The sequence below is a fragment of the Oryctolagus cuniculus genome, chromosome 1 (genome assembly GCF_051225735.1).
Source record: "Oryctolagus cuniculus isolate XC-2025 breed Fujian yellow rabbit chromosome 1, ASM5122573v1, whole genome shotgun sequence".
In the NCBI taxonomy this organism is placed as follows: Eukaryota; Metazoa; Chordata; class Mammalia; order Lagomorpha; family Leporidae; genus Oryctolagus; species Oryctolagus cuniculus.
The window spans coordinates 86,040,361-86,053,342 of record NC_142867.1 but is presented as its reverse complement, the minus strand read 5'-3'; the positions used below and the strand labels follow the sequence as shown (position 1 = coordinate 86,053,342).

The window sequence follows — 12,982 nt, the reverse complement described above, 5'->3', positions numbered from 1 at the left end:
CGGCACACTGGGTTCTAGTCCCTGTTGGGGCGCCGGATTCTGTCCCGGTTGCCCCTCTTCCAGGCCAGCTCTCTGCTGTGGCCAGGAAGTGCAGTGGAGGATGGCCCAAGTGCTTGGGCCCTGCACCCCATGGGAGACCAGGAGAAGTACCTGGCTCCTGCCATCGGATCAGCACGGTGCGCCAGCTGCAGCGCGCCGGCCGCAGCGGCGATTGGAGGGTGAACCAATGGCAAAGGAAGACCTTTCTCTCTGTCTCTCTCTCTCACTGTCCACTCTGCCTGTCAAAAAAAAAAAAAAAGTTTTTCACCAATATAAACTTACCTCTTAATCCATTTCTCCACAAACTTTTTTGGGTACCTTCATAATAGACTCTCAAAAATGTTTATTGTATGAGACAAAAAAGATGGCATAACTGCCCTTGTTGGTCACTGTGGTTATAATTTGCAGTCTGCTCCAGTAGATTGTGACCCTGAGCTGACGAATAGGGTCACCATTAACCATATGTAGCTTTTAAAATTGGAGTTAACCAATAGAGTTTAAAATTCAGTTCTTTCGTCACAACTGCAACAGTTCAAGTACTTAATAAGTACCTGTGGCCAGTAGCACCACGTGGAACCTTCCGCTTATCACCGTGCGCTCTTGGACGGTGCCACTCTGGGGGTGCAGACCGGCTGTTCCTTCCCAGGACCTGTGTCGGGATCACATAACACTGTGTTCAGCAGCTGTTTAGGAAATGAGTGACAGTGACGCTGTCCCCATAAGCCTCAGCCTAGGCTTCATTTGCACAAGGAAGCCTTCCCTGAGTTCCACCTGTGTTCCTGAGACCCGAGCAAAGCTCTTAGATTCCTCTTCATAAGGAGATGGCCCATCCTGCCAGGCAGCACAGCTCTGGAGAGCAGGACGGGCTCTGACAAGCCTGTCCCACCAGCATCCAGAGCAATGGGCGACAGAGTGGGAACCCGCAGTCATGTTCGTGGAACAAAACCAACCAGAGAGATTCAGTTGCAATTGTAGAGCATTCGCCCCATTACATATAAAGTCAGTGATGAGGCGTGGGATGGACACTGCAGGTTGTGTCTTTGTAGGAGTGTGGGAGTCCCAGTGAGACGTGATTGACCAAAACAACACAAGCATTAGCGTCCTTACGTATACTACTGTCGAGTTCCTCACGGTAGCCCCAATTTGAGGAAGCTTTTCATACTTTTTGGCTTCTTCCCTTTCAATGTCTTCTATCTCTAATCCCATTTTCTTCTCCTTTTGTAAACTTTTTGTTTTTAAAATACAAAAATTGCTGCACAGTCTATAGTATGCACCTCAATACTTTTGTATGAAGAAGGACTCTCACAGGAATTATGCAACCAAGAAGTAATCAAGGAAAATCACAAGAGTGGAGGAAGCCTTAGCATAGTACAAGGACAAGGTCAGGTATTGTTACCTGCAGAGAGGGAGAGGGAGAGGGAAGAGGAGGGGAGGGAAGGGGGAGAGGGAGAGGGAGAGGGAGAGGGAGAGGGAGAGGGAGAGGGAGAGGGAGAGGGAGAGGGAGAGGGAGAGGGAGAGGGAGAGGGAGAGGGAGAGGGAGAAAGAGAATGTAGAAATAAAAACATAAAATCCCCGGCTACCCTTTCCCAATCCTTTCCATCTCTGGCCCTATTCCCTGTTGGATGAAACCAAACAGGAAGCCAGAGGGCTGGGAAGCAGAAATGTTGGCCTCTTGGGGCCCAGCATGCTGGAGAGGCTGAAGCACAGACCAGGAGGGTGGCAGAGAATGTGGTAACATTTTGTCTCTTTTGCTCCTCATTTTACAGATAAGCTCATTCTCCATTCCATTTTCCCTCACCAGAGATAACCAGTGTCCTGAATTGGGCAGATGACCTCTGTGTCTGTGTTTTTTAAGACTATTATTACTTATACATCAATATGTACTGAAAAGCATTATTTTGGCTGTTTAAGATTTTTATACTTTTTTTTTCATTCTGTGCATATGATTCATTTGATGAGGTTTTGGGCCTATATAAATGCTATTTTAGTACGGATAGATTCATTCACCTTAACTGCTGAATAGCATTCCATTCTGCCTAGCCATTCTCTTGCTGATGGCATTTATGTTGTTTCTGATAGTGTTCCAACAAAGCTGCAGTGAACAACCTTGGGCCCTGGACTAAAGGTCTTGAATCTTCTCAATCGGACCACACATTGTCTAATTACCCTCCAGAATGGTTGTACTGACTTATGTTCTCAACAGCAACATATGAGCATTCCTGTTTCCCCAGGTTCTCACCAACTCTTAGTATTCCACATTTTAATTTTTGTGAGCATTACAGGTGTGAAACGGTATCTTGGTGTTTTAATTAGCATTTTCCTGATCCCCAGTGAAGGTGAACACCTTTTTCAGATATTTAGGGGCCATTTGGGTTTATTCTTCTGTGCATTGCCTGTCTGTATCCCTAGTCGATAGTTTTGTTGAATCACTTATCTCTTCCTGTCTGATTTGTAAGCTTTATAGAGTCTGGGCATTAACTCTTTGTGTAGAATGTGCTTTGTCACCTAAGACTCTTGTAGTGGTCTCAGGGTGAGGCTTGATTGGCATCTGCATTGAGAGCTTATCAGGCCCGGACATCCTGAAGGGAGAGGAAATGACCAACCGAAGACCAGGTGGAATTTGCTCACATCACAAGGAGTTTTTCCCTAAGACACTGGAGATTAACAGATAAGTCTATAAAATTCAAAGAGAGCTGTAGGGTTTATCATCTGTAGGGTTTATCTGTGGCGCCCCTCTCCCCCACCCCGGATGCACTGCATCCTGTGGAAACACAGCCACTTTGCTTTCAGCATCGACTATTCTGCCTTGACAATGTACTGTATGACGAATGGATACTGTCAGGGAGGAGGTGTGTGCAGCTTTGTAAGCCACTGCAGAACGTGAAGGAAACCCTCCTGCTGCCCGAGGACAGGCTCTTTCTAAAGCCATAAGCTCTGGTGACAAACTGTGCTCAACACGTTGCTGCACCTTAGTTTAAAGAAATGTTTCTGTAGGAGCCAGCATTGTGGGGTAATGGGTTAAACCATTGCCTGGGATGCCGGTATCCCAGCACCCATTCAAGTCCTGGCTGCTCTGCTTCTAATCCAGCTTCCTACTAATGTGCCTGGGAGGGCAGCAGAGGATGGCCCAAGTGCTTTGACCCCTGCACCCATGGGGGAGATCCAGATGAAGCTCCTAGCTCCTAGTTTTGGTCTGGCCCAGCCCCAGCCATTTGGGGAATGAATCAGCAGATGGAGGATCTCTCTCTCTCTCTCTCTCTCTCTCTCTCTTTCTCTCTCTTTCTCTCTCTCTCTCTTTCTCTCTCCTTCTGTCTGTGTAACTCTGCCTTTCAAAGAAATAAGTAAATTTTTTAAAAAAAAGAAAGTGTTTCTATAGGTAGCAATATAATGCACTCGAGGCTACACCAAGATGCCCTTCTATTGGGGAGGGGTGAGGGAAATTATATCCACCTATCCCCCACCTGTGTACTTTCTGATATTTCTACCATGTGATCCAGGCACTGGATGAAGTCCTGGACACACTTCATTACACAGTACCTGCTCAAAATCCACAGTCTAACAAGTGAGAAGTCTATGTGTAAGCCAATGGTTAAAATACATAGATGTGGGGCCGGCACTGTGGTGCAGTGTGTTAAAGCACTGGTCTGAAGTGACGGTATCCCATATGGGTGCCGGTTCAAGTCCTGGCTGTTCCTCTTCCAGTCTAGCTCTCTGCTATGGCAGAGGATGGCCCAATTGTTTGGGCCCCTGCGCCCACGTGGGAGACCTGGAAGAAGCTCCTGGCTTCTGCCTTCGGATCGGCGCAGCTCTGGCTGTTGCAGCCATCTGGGGAGTGAACCAGCTGATGAAAGACCTCTCTCTCTGTCTCTGCCTCTCTCTGTAACTCTGTCTTTCAAATAAATAAAATAAATCTTTAAAAAAATACATGGAAGTGTTAAGGTGCTGTAAAGAGGTGTTGGATCAGAGTAGGAGCAATTAACCCACCAACTTTTTCCTCATGCAGCTTGGGAATCATTCCAACACCATTTCTGTGTGCACCCCTTCTCTCTCCACTTTCTGCACTTCATTCGCATTATCTGGCCCTGCATCTCTCCCTCTCAGGCTTGAAGCCAGCATGATTGACATTTTGGACAGATGACTTTGTGATGCTAAAGAAGTGGGGCTGCATCTGCATCGTAAATGTTTAGCAGCATCTCTGGCCTCTACCCACTTCATGCTGGGGAAACACCACCACCACCACCACCACCACAACAACCACAGCACACCCGAGTTATGACAACCAAAAATGTCTGCAGACTGCAAATGTTCCCGGGACAGCAAAATTGCCCTGAGAATCCTTGCATTAAGCTTTGCCGAATGTAATCTACATTTTCTTTTATCTCTGAATAACTGGTGCATGGGACACTCCTGGGCCAGTGAACCAAATACGACTTTGCCCAGCGGGATGAGGGAAGATCTTGTCTCTCTGAGAGACTATCTCCCTGGCGCTTGAGGGAAAAGAGGCACAATTGACATCAGCACTTCTACAGAGCTTTCTGTGATGGTGTAAGTATTCTGTCCAGCAAGTAAGTCATTACCACAAGTGGCCTTTGAGCCCTTGAGATGTATGACCAACGAATGAAGTTTTTTCATTTCATTGAGCATTAATGACTTTATGTTTAAACTGCAAAGACCACATCTGACTAGAGGCTACCTTTGGATAGCATAGCTCTAAGCACTGAACATCCTGCTCTAGTGTAAGCCCTACTCATGAAATGTGAGTTTGGCTCTGGATGACTTCCCAGATTATTTAAAAGCATATGCACACTTCTAGTTTCTTTGGCCATGATCCAAGCCTAGACAATATACTTTGGAAAAAATAAAGCTGACTCCATTCTATCCTCATTCTATCCCACCCTAAGGCAACCAGGGATGCCATTATTGAAGACTTTGAAGTTAGGTGCTAATGCAATTCTCAGAATCATCCAATTGATGTAAAAGTAGATCATATATCTATCTTCTTATGCATTTATCCAAATAAAACCTGTTGAGTACTACCATATTGCTATTATTCAATGAGATCATAGATATATGTAAAACATCCAGAAAGATATGTGTAAATAGTTAATTATGATACTCTTCAAGGACAGCCATGATGATTTCCTGTGTGTGGTACAGCAAGGACAAAGAGGAAGGAGATTCTAAGTGCCTGAGACAGGTAGAGAAAGATTGACAGTGGAGCTGACACTGAGCTGAGTCTTAAATATGGTGAGAGCTATTTGAGTCAGTTTCCTAAACTGCTCTGAATGACTACTGCACACACACAGACACACACACAAATTGCCCAAAGGCTTGTTAAAAAATAAATTCCCTATCTTCTTCCCTGGATATTATAGAATGGAGGTTAGAGTCTTGCACTTTTAGCAAGCAGCCCAGGAAAATATATTCTATAATATATATATCCATAATTTGCACGTGCTGATAGGAACAAGGCTATGGTAATATTTCTGATAGCTGAAATATATCAGCATATATCATGAGATGGCAGGATATTGAAAAACAAGAAAATGAAAGAGAACCAAAAGCCATCCACAATTCTACCATACAGACTTAATTACTCTGTTATTTTCTATAAATATTCTGTTAATCTTTTTCATTGTGTACACACACACTCATGTCCATAATTGGAAGGATATTGTGCTTATTCTGTTTTTTTCTCCTTAAAATCTATTTTATTCTATACATTTCTTCCTCCCATTTCTTCCTCTCAAGGTGTCCCAAGACATTGCAGTGCATCACAGTATTATAAGGAAGCAGAGAAAAATGTTTCAGCTCAGAACATTAAAACATACAATTTCTTGAATTAATAGAGTTTTGCTGAACAATTTGCAATAGCTGAACTGGAATTTTAGGCAGGAATGCACTTTCTGCATAATGCCTGTTTTGAATAAACTTAATTAACAATTTCAAAATTATTAAAAAAACTTCAAATTAAAAAAGTTGCAAAAATAGCACAAACAATTCTCATATATACGATACTCAGTTCCTCCTATTACTACCATGTTAGTATGGTAGAGCTGTCACAGTTAATGAGCCAGTATTGATCTATTATTGATAACAACAATTCATATTTGCTGGATTACCTTAGACATTACTTATTGTTCTGTTTCTGTTCCAGGGTCAGGCCCAGGGTACCACCTTAAAATTAATCATCCTGTCTCCTGAGGCTACTCTTGGCTGTAGTGGCTCCTCAGTTTTTTCTTGTTTTTGGTGACCTTGATAGTTTTAGGGTGTACTGGTTAGATAGTTTTTAGACTATCCTTCAATTGAGATCTGGCTGCTATCTTTCTCATTATTAGACTGGATTTGTCTGCTTTGGCTTTGATTAAAATTTTAATTTTGATAAAATTTTAAATTACAGGAAAGAACTAAGAGTAATATAAAAACACATACATATCTTCAACTCAAAGTTTAGAGTTGTTACAATTTTAGAGGATATCTGATTTAATTTAAAAATTAACAGAATTGAAATTAAATTCCTTTTATTCAACAACCTTAGTTATAATCTTTAAACCCTCTCAGACTCATAGATGCCACAAGTCTTGAATTTAGTGTGCTTTCTTTCACTTCCACTTTTCCTTTTTATGTGTGTGTACATGCACATCTATAAAGCAAAGGAAATACATATTTATATGCATACTCTAAATATTTCCCATGAATGCCATCCTATACCTATGATTCTATAACTTGATTTTTCCCACTTAGTATAGGTTTTGAGATCTTTTCCTGAAGACTTACATAGTCCTATCTAGTTCATTTCTTTTAATTGTTCTGTAATACTCTATACCATGATTCCAGCATATTTCGTCTATTCCCTTCTTGTGCACAAGTATGAGGGATTCACTAAAGTGTATAACTTGAGGAAGAATCACCTGTGTGCAGGATGTAGGTTTTCCAACCTGATTGAACAAGTTTGCACTCCCAGTATCAACACTGAAGAGTTTGTTTTTCTACATTCTCAACAAATGGCATTCACAGATGTTTTAATATTTCCCAAACTTATGTGAGTGGACTTACATCTCCTTGGTATTTTATTTTTAATTTCCTTTATTACTAGTATATTTGACTATCATCTCATATCATTTGTTAGGCATTTGGTTTCCTTTACTGTGAATTAGTTATCCTTTTACCAAAAAAAAAAAAAATCAGCACATTTCTCCACTGGGTGCTGTTGTTTTCTTTTCTTATTAACTTTTAAGCTTTTCTTTTTTAAAAAAATGTTATTTATTTATTTACTTGAACAGCAGAGAGAGAGAGATAGAGATAGAGAGAGAGAGAGAGAGAGATCTTCCATCCACTGGGTTACTCCCCCAATGGCCACGGCTGGGCCAGGCTGAAGTCAGAAGCCTGGAACTACATATGGGTCCCCTGTGTGAGTGGCAGGGGCCCAAGCATGTGGGTCATAGTCCTCTGCTTTCCTAAACACATTAGCAGGGAGCTGGATGGGGAGTGGAGCAGCTGGGACATCCCACTCATGTGGGATGTGGGGTCACAGGTAGTGTTGTGCCACAATGTTGGCCCCAACTTTTAAGCTTTTTAAAAAATGTATTTTGGGTAATAGTCCTTTTCCTGTTGCATATGTTACAAATACTGTTCCAGTTTACGGTTTGTCTTTTAGCAATGCTATTGTCTTGCTGTTTAGAAGTTTAAACTTTGGCAGTCTTATTCCTGTAGAACTGGTGCTTTGTTGTATATTGCTTAGGAAATTTGTCCACCTCTTAATATCATAAGGAGGACATTCCCCGTGTTTTCTTATAGTTCTAACATTTTTGTATTTGATGTTTAATCTACCTGGCGTTTCTTTCTGTTTTTCTCGAAAACAGGGACTTTGCTTTCTTTCTGTGAGCCGCATAGCTACACCAGCACATTTCCTGGGAGAGCACACCCTTTCCCCTCTGGTCTGTAACACCAGCTCTGATAAATGACAAGTGTCCAAATATGCATTGACTTGTTTCTGGCATTTTTTTTTTTTGACAGGCAAAGTGGACAGTGACAGAGAGACAGAGAGAAAGGTCTTCCTTTGCCGTTGGTTCGGATCAGCACCGCGCTGATCCGAAGCCAGGAGCCAGGTGCTTCTCCTGGTCTCCCATAGGGTGCAGGCCCAAGCACTTGGGCCATCCTCCACTGCACTCCCTGGCCATAGCAGAGAGCTGGCCTGGAAGAGGGACAACCGGGACAGAATCCGGTGCCCTAAGCAGGACTAGAACCCGGTGTGCCGGCACCGCAAGGCAGAGGATTAGCCTATTGAGCCACAGCGCCAGCCTTTGTTTCTGGCATTTCTAATCTGTTCAACTGAGCCATTATCTATTGCTCAGCCTAAACCACAATTTTGCTTAATCAGCATTATTATCACCTTTGATATCTGGTAGAATAAGCAACCCTTTCTTTCTTTCTTTTTTTAAAATATGTATTTATTAATTTATTTGAAAGGAAGAGTTAAAGAGAGGCAGAGAGAGAGAGAGAGAGAGAGAGAGAGAGAGAGAGAATGAATCTTTCATCTGCTGGTTCCCTTCCCAAATGGCTGAATGGCTGGGGCTTGTCAAGGCAGAAGTCAGGAGCCTGGAATTCCATGGAGGGCTATTACATGATTAATACGGGCCCATGAACTTGGATCATCACTGGTGCTTTGGTGGGCACAGTAGAAGGGAGCTGAATCAGAAGCAGAGCAGCCAGAACTTGAATGCGCAAACCTTTATTCAATGCTGCTGTATAAACCTTTTATTTATTCTTAGGCATCTGATTGTATTTATTGGTAAATTAGATTTTTTCAATTTCTTTGTGAAAATACTGGCTTCTAGGAATATTAATGGTTTTCAAAGATAGCCTTATGTGGTGTATTTGTTGAATACTTTTATTGGTTCTCTTGATCTCTTGGGTTTAATAAATAAACAACTACACTATAATAATAATAATTATGATTATTGATCACTGTATCTCCATTGCTTTATTGGCTAGAATTTACAGCATAGTAATGATGATAGCTATGATAGTAGATATCTTTGTCCTATTCCTAACTTTAATGGAAACTCTTCTAAATACTTATTTTATGGTTTATGATCAAATTTATTATATGATATAGATTATTGTTAGATGCCTTTTTTCAAGCTAAAGACGTTCAAGTTTCCTTCCATTATACTTTGCTAGAAAATCTGTTTTTAAATCATAAATGAGTACTGAATTTTCCGATTTTTTGGTTTGTACCTATTGCAGTGACCATAGGAATTACCTCTTAATCTGCTTTGTAGCAAATTATACAGACACATTTCCTAAAGTTATATCTTTGTGCATTCCTATAATAAACTACAATTGATCTTACTTTTTAAAAAAGATTTATTTATTTATTTGAAAGTCAGAGTTACACAGAGAGAGAAGGAAAGGCAGAGAGAGAGAGAGAGAGAGAGAATGTCTTCCATCTGCTGGTTCACTTCCCAATTGGCCACATTGGCCAGAGCTGTCCCGATCCGAAGCCAGGAGCCAGGAGCTTCTTCCAGGTCTCCCATGCTGGTGCAGGGGCCCAAGGACTTGGGCCATCTTCTACTGCTTTTCCAGGCCATAGTAGAGAGCTGGATTGGAAGTGGAGTACCCACGTAGGATGCCAGCACTATGCCATAGCGCCGGCCCCTTGATCTTACTTTTAAAATGTATTCTCTACATTGTTAAACTGCATTTACTAATATTTTACTTAATTTTGTATATTTATGTTTATAAATGAAGTTGGCACGTAGTTTTCTTTTTAAGCCATCTTTGCTGGGTTTTGGAATTAAATTATATTGTCTTATAAGGTAAGTTGACTGACTGTCTTTGTCTATTATCTGGAACAGTTTGTATAAAATGGGAATTATCTGTTCTTTGATTATAGTGAAACTCAGCTGTAAATCTTTCTGGCTCTGTTTCCATTTTAGGGAGGACACTTCTGCCTACTGATACAATCTCTTGTTATTTTGTTATTACCATATTGGCAGTTGGAACACACTGTGCCAGGCTCCTTCTAATCTAAGCAATTGGTCAGCACAGCAGGTTTATGAGCTACATAAGACTATTATTACCATTTTACAGACAAAGAAACCAAGACCAAGAGGGATTGGGTACCTTGTTCAAGCCCACAGGATGTAGCAGAGCCAAAATCAAAAGTTGGCAGTCTGGGAACTGGCTGTAGAGCCGGTGTTCACGCTACAGTAAGTTTCACTATTGTTTACTTGGGTAAATTTGAATTTAAATAATCCTGAAAAATTATAGCATTTCAAATTTTCAAAGTTATTGGCATAAGAGTGTTATAGTTGTCATATGATACATTTTAAAACCCCTAATATTATTTTATTTGTGCTTTATATTTTATAATCCATGAATGCTAAGACTGTTTTAATAATTTTTACCCACCAAATACCATATTTCAGTTTTAAGGCGTCTGGAATTCACTTTCAAATAATAAAATAATGACTGGGAGTATGTGTGGAACAAAGTTGGTTATAGTGTGGTAACTATTGAAGCAGAGAAAACAGAGTTCAGTGTAACATCCTCTTACTTTTGTTCACATTCCCAATTTCCAAAAATAAAAATAAACAAAAATAAGTGAAAGAGAACGACTTGGAAAAGCAGCAGAATGAGAAAACAAAGCATGCCTCAGCTCCTACTACAACCCCTGGGGCACCATTGTACTGGCAAAAGGTGAACAGAAAGACCTGCGACTCCTGCTCTCTCCACCAACTTGTAGCCCTGACTACTTATCTCCACGGTCCTCACTGGCTTTACATTCATCCCAGAAAATTAACTGTAGCCGGAGTGACTACTTTCCTTTACAAAACAAGCCCACATGACTCCCGCCAACCCCAAAGCCCCGGGATCCAAGCTGCTGTGGTTCAGCCACTGCTAAACTCCGTGCTGTCTTGAGAGAGAGTAAGCAGCCCCATTGCTACCAGAAGTTCCCAGAACTGGAGCCAGGGTGTTTTACAGGGATGAGAGCAGGGCCTGTGCATCCCACATTGGTGGGATTTCTGGACTCAAGACCTGGAGACATATTCACTCATTCCGTGTGATCTAGGGAAGCTCCCCACGGCTTCTTGAAACTCGGTGCCAACAGCAGCTGATACAGGAGCCCAGAGGAGCAGACCCAAGAATGCTCCTTCTACGATTCTCTCTCTCTCTTTTTTTTTTTTTTTTTTTTTGACAGGCAGAGTTAGACAGTGAGAGAGAGAGAGAGAAAGGTCCTCCTTCTGTTGGTTCACCCTCCAAATGGCCGTTATGGCCAGCACACCATGGCCAGCGCTGCACCAATTCGAAGCCAGAGCCAGGTGCTCCCTCCTGGTCTCCCATGCGGGTGCAGGGCCCAAGCACTTGGGCCATCCTCCACTGCCTTTCTGGGCCATAGTAGAGAGCTGGCCTGGAAGAGGAACAACCCGGACAGAATCTGGCGCCCCAACCCCGGGACTAGAACCCGGGGTGCCGGTGCCACAGGCGGAGGATTAGCCTAGTGAGCTGTGGCGCCAACCCCCTTCTACGATTCTTAGCACGGGGTACAGGGCGGCCTTGGCACAAGCCCCAGCATAACCAGTATGTTCCATCTGGGAGCTGGGGACAGTCCCTTCTGGGTCTTACCACTCTGGGACTGTGGCTGTTGGTGCTACAATCCCGGGAGTAACTTGCACTCAGCTGTGGGATCTGGAGGGCCCTAACACTACATTCCTTTGCTTTCAGCTGGTGGTTGCCAGTCCACAATCACCGGCATCATCTGAACCCTGAGAGACCTGCATAAGGACCCCACGGCATCCTGCAGCTGCAGGACTGTGACTGTTTGTGCTGTAAGTCACAGGGTCACCTGCACTCTCCTGGGACTTCAGGAAGGCCCAGTCTGCATTGCACGGCTCCAAGCATGCACCTGCTAGTGCACAATTCCCCCAGTTCAATGTGCAATCACCATGTGGGACCTAGTTAAGGTACCCTCTGGGTCCTACACCTCTAGATTGGAGATATATTCCCCCAGAGTCTCCTGCGCTCATCTCAAGGGACCTAGGTAAGGACTCCACAGCATCCTGCAGCTTTGCCCCTGTGACTCAGAGACGCCTTGCTCATGAGGCCTGACCCAGGCTTACACCGGCTGGTGCACAATCCCCAACAGACCCTGTGGTCAACTTGTGGGACGTAAGTGAGGTACTATGAGTCCTGCAGCTCTGCGACTTGGATTGTTGGAGTTGTGCTCCCCAGACTGACTGGAATTCTCTGCATGGGGCCTTGAGAGGACCCTCCTGCATTCCAGTGCTCCAGCCCCATTCCAACCACGCACAGTCCCCAGTGTAACCTTAGTAGGGTCTCCACTGCATGCTGCATCTCTGAGGCCATGACTGCTTACACTGTAAGTCACAAGAACACCCGGTGCCTTTTAGGCTCTGGGGAAGGCTGAGGCAGGCACAATCGCATATGCTAACACAAATGGGCTTCAGCTCATGGTTGGAGAATCTTATACTTGTATGCTTGATTTCGCCAAAGTAATTTTTTAAATATGCCAATTTCATGCTATTCATTTACTCACCCAAATAAAATATTTGCACTCTAAATAAATAATATTTTGTGCTTTCATACTTTCTATTAGATTTTAAAATTCATGCTATTTTCATTAACATGGTAAGCAGAGAGAGAGAAAGAGAGAGGGATCTTCTTCTGCTGGTTCACTCCCCGATCTAGTATGCACACTGAATGCTGAAAGGTGTCTTATAAATATCAATTTAACTTTATTTTACAAGTTTTTTTAAATTATGTAGTGCTCATTTCTACTTTAAAAAATTCCAGTAGGATTTCCTTTGATTCATAAACCGTTTTGGACTGTTTCCATCAATGTGTTTTTATGCTATCAATTATATGGAATTTGTGGAGACCTCCTGTGTGCCTTTTAAGTCATGTTTGCTAACTACTT

General features: G+C 42.7%; 1 long non-coding RNA gene across 1 annotated transcript; it reads left to right on the top strand.

Annotated features, from left to right (window-relative positions):
- Positions 1-10,130: 10,130 nt before the first annotated feature.
- On the top strand, positions 10,131-12,630 carry LOC149128504 (uncharacterized). Its single transcript, XR_016233778.1, has 2 exons — positions 10,131-10,253; positions 11,770-12,630. It is a non-coding gene; the product is annotated as an uncharacterized LOC149128504 (long non-coding RNA).
- Positions 12,631-12,982: the final 352 nt, after the last annotated feature.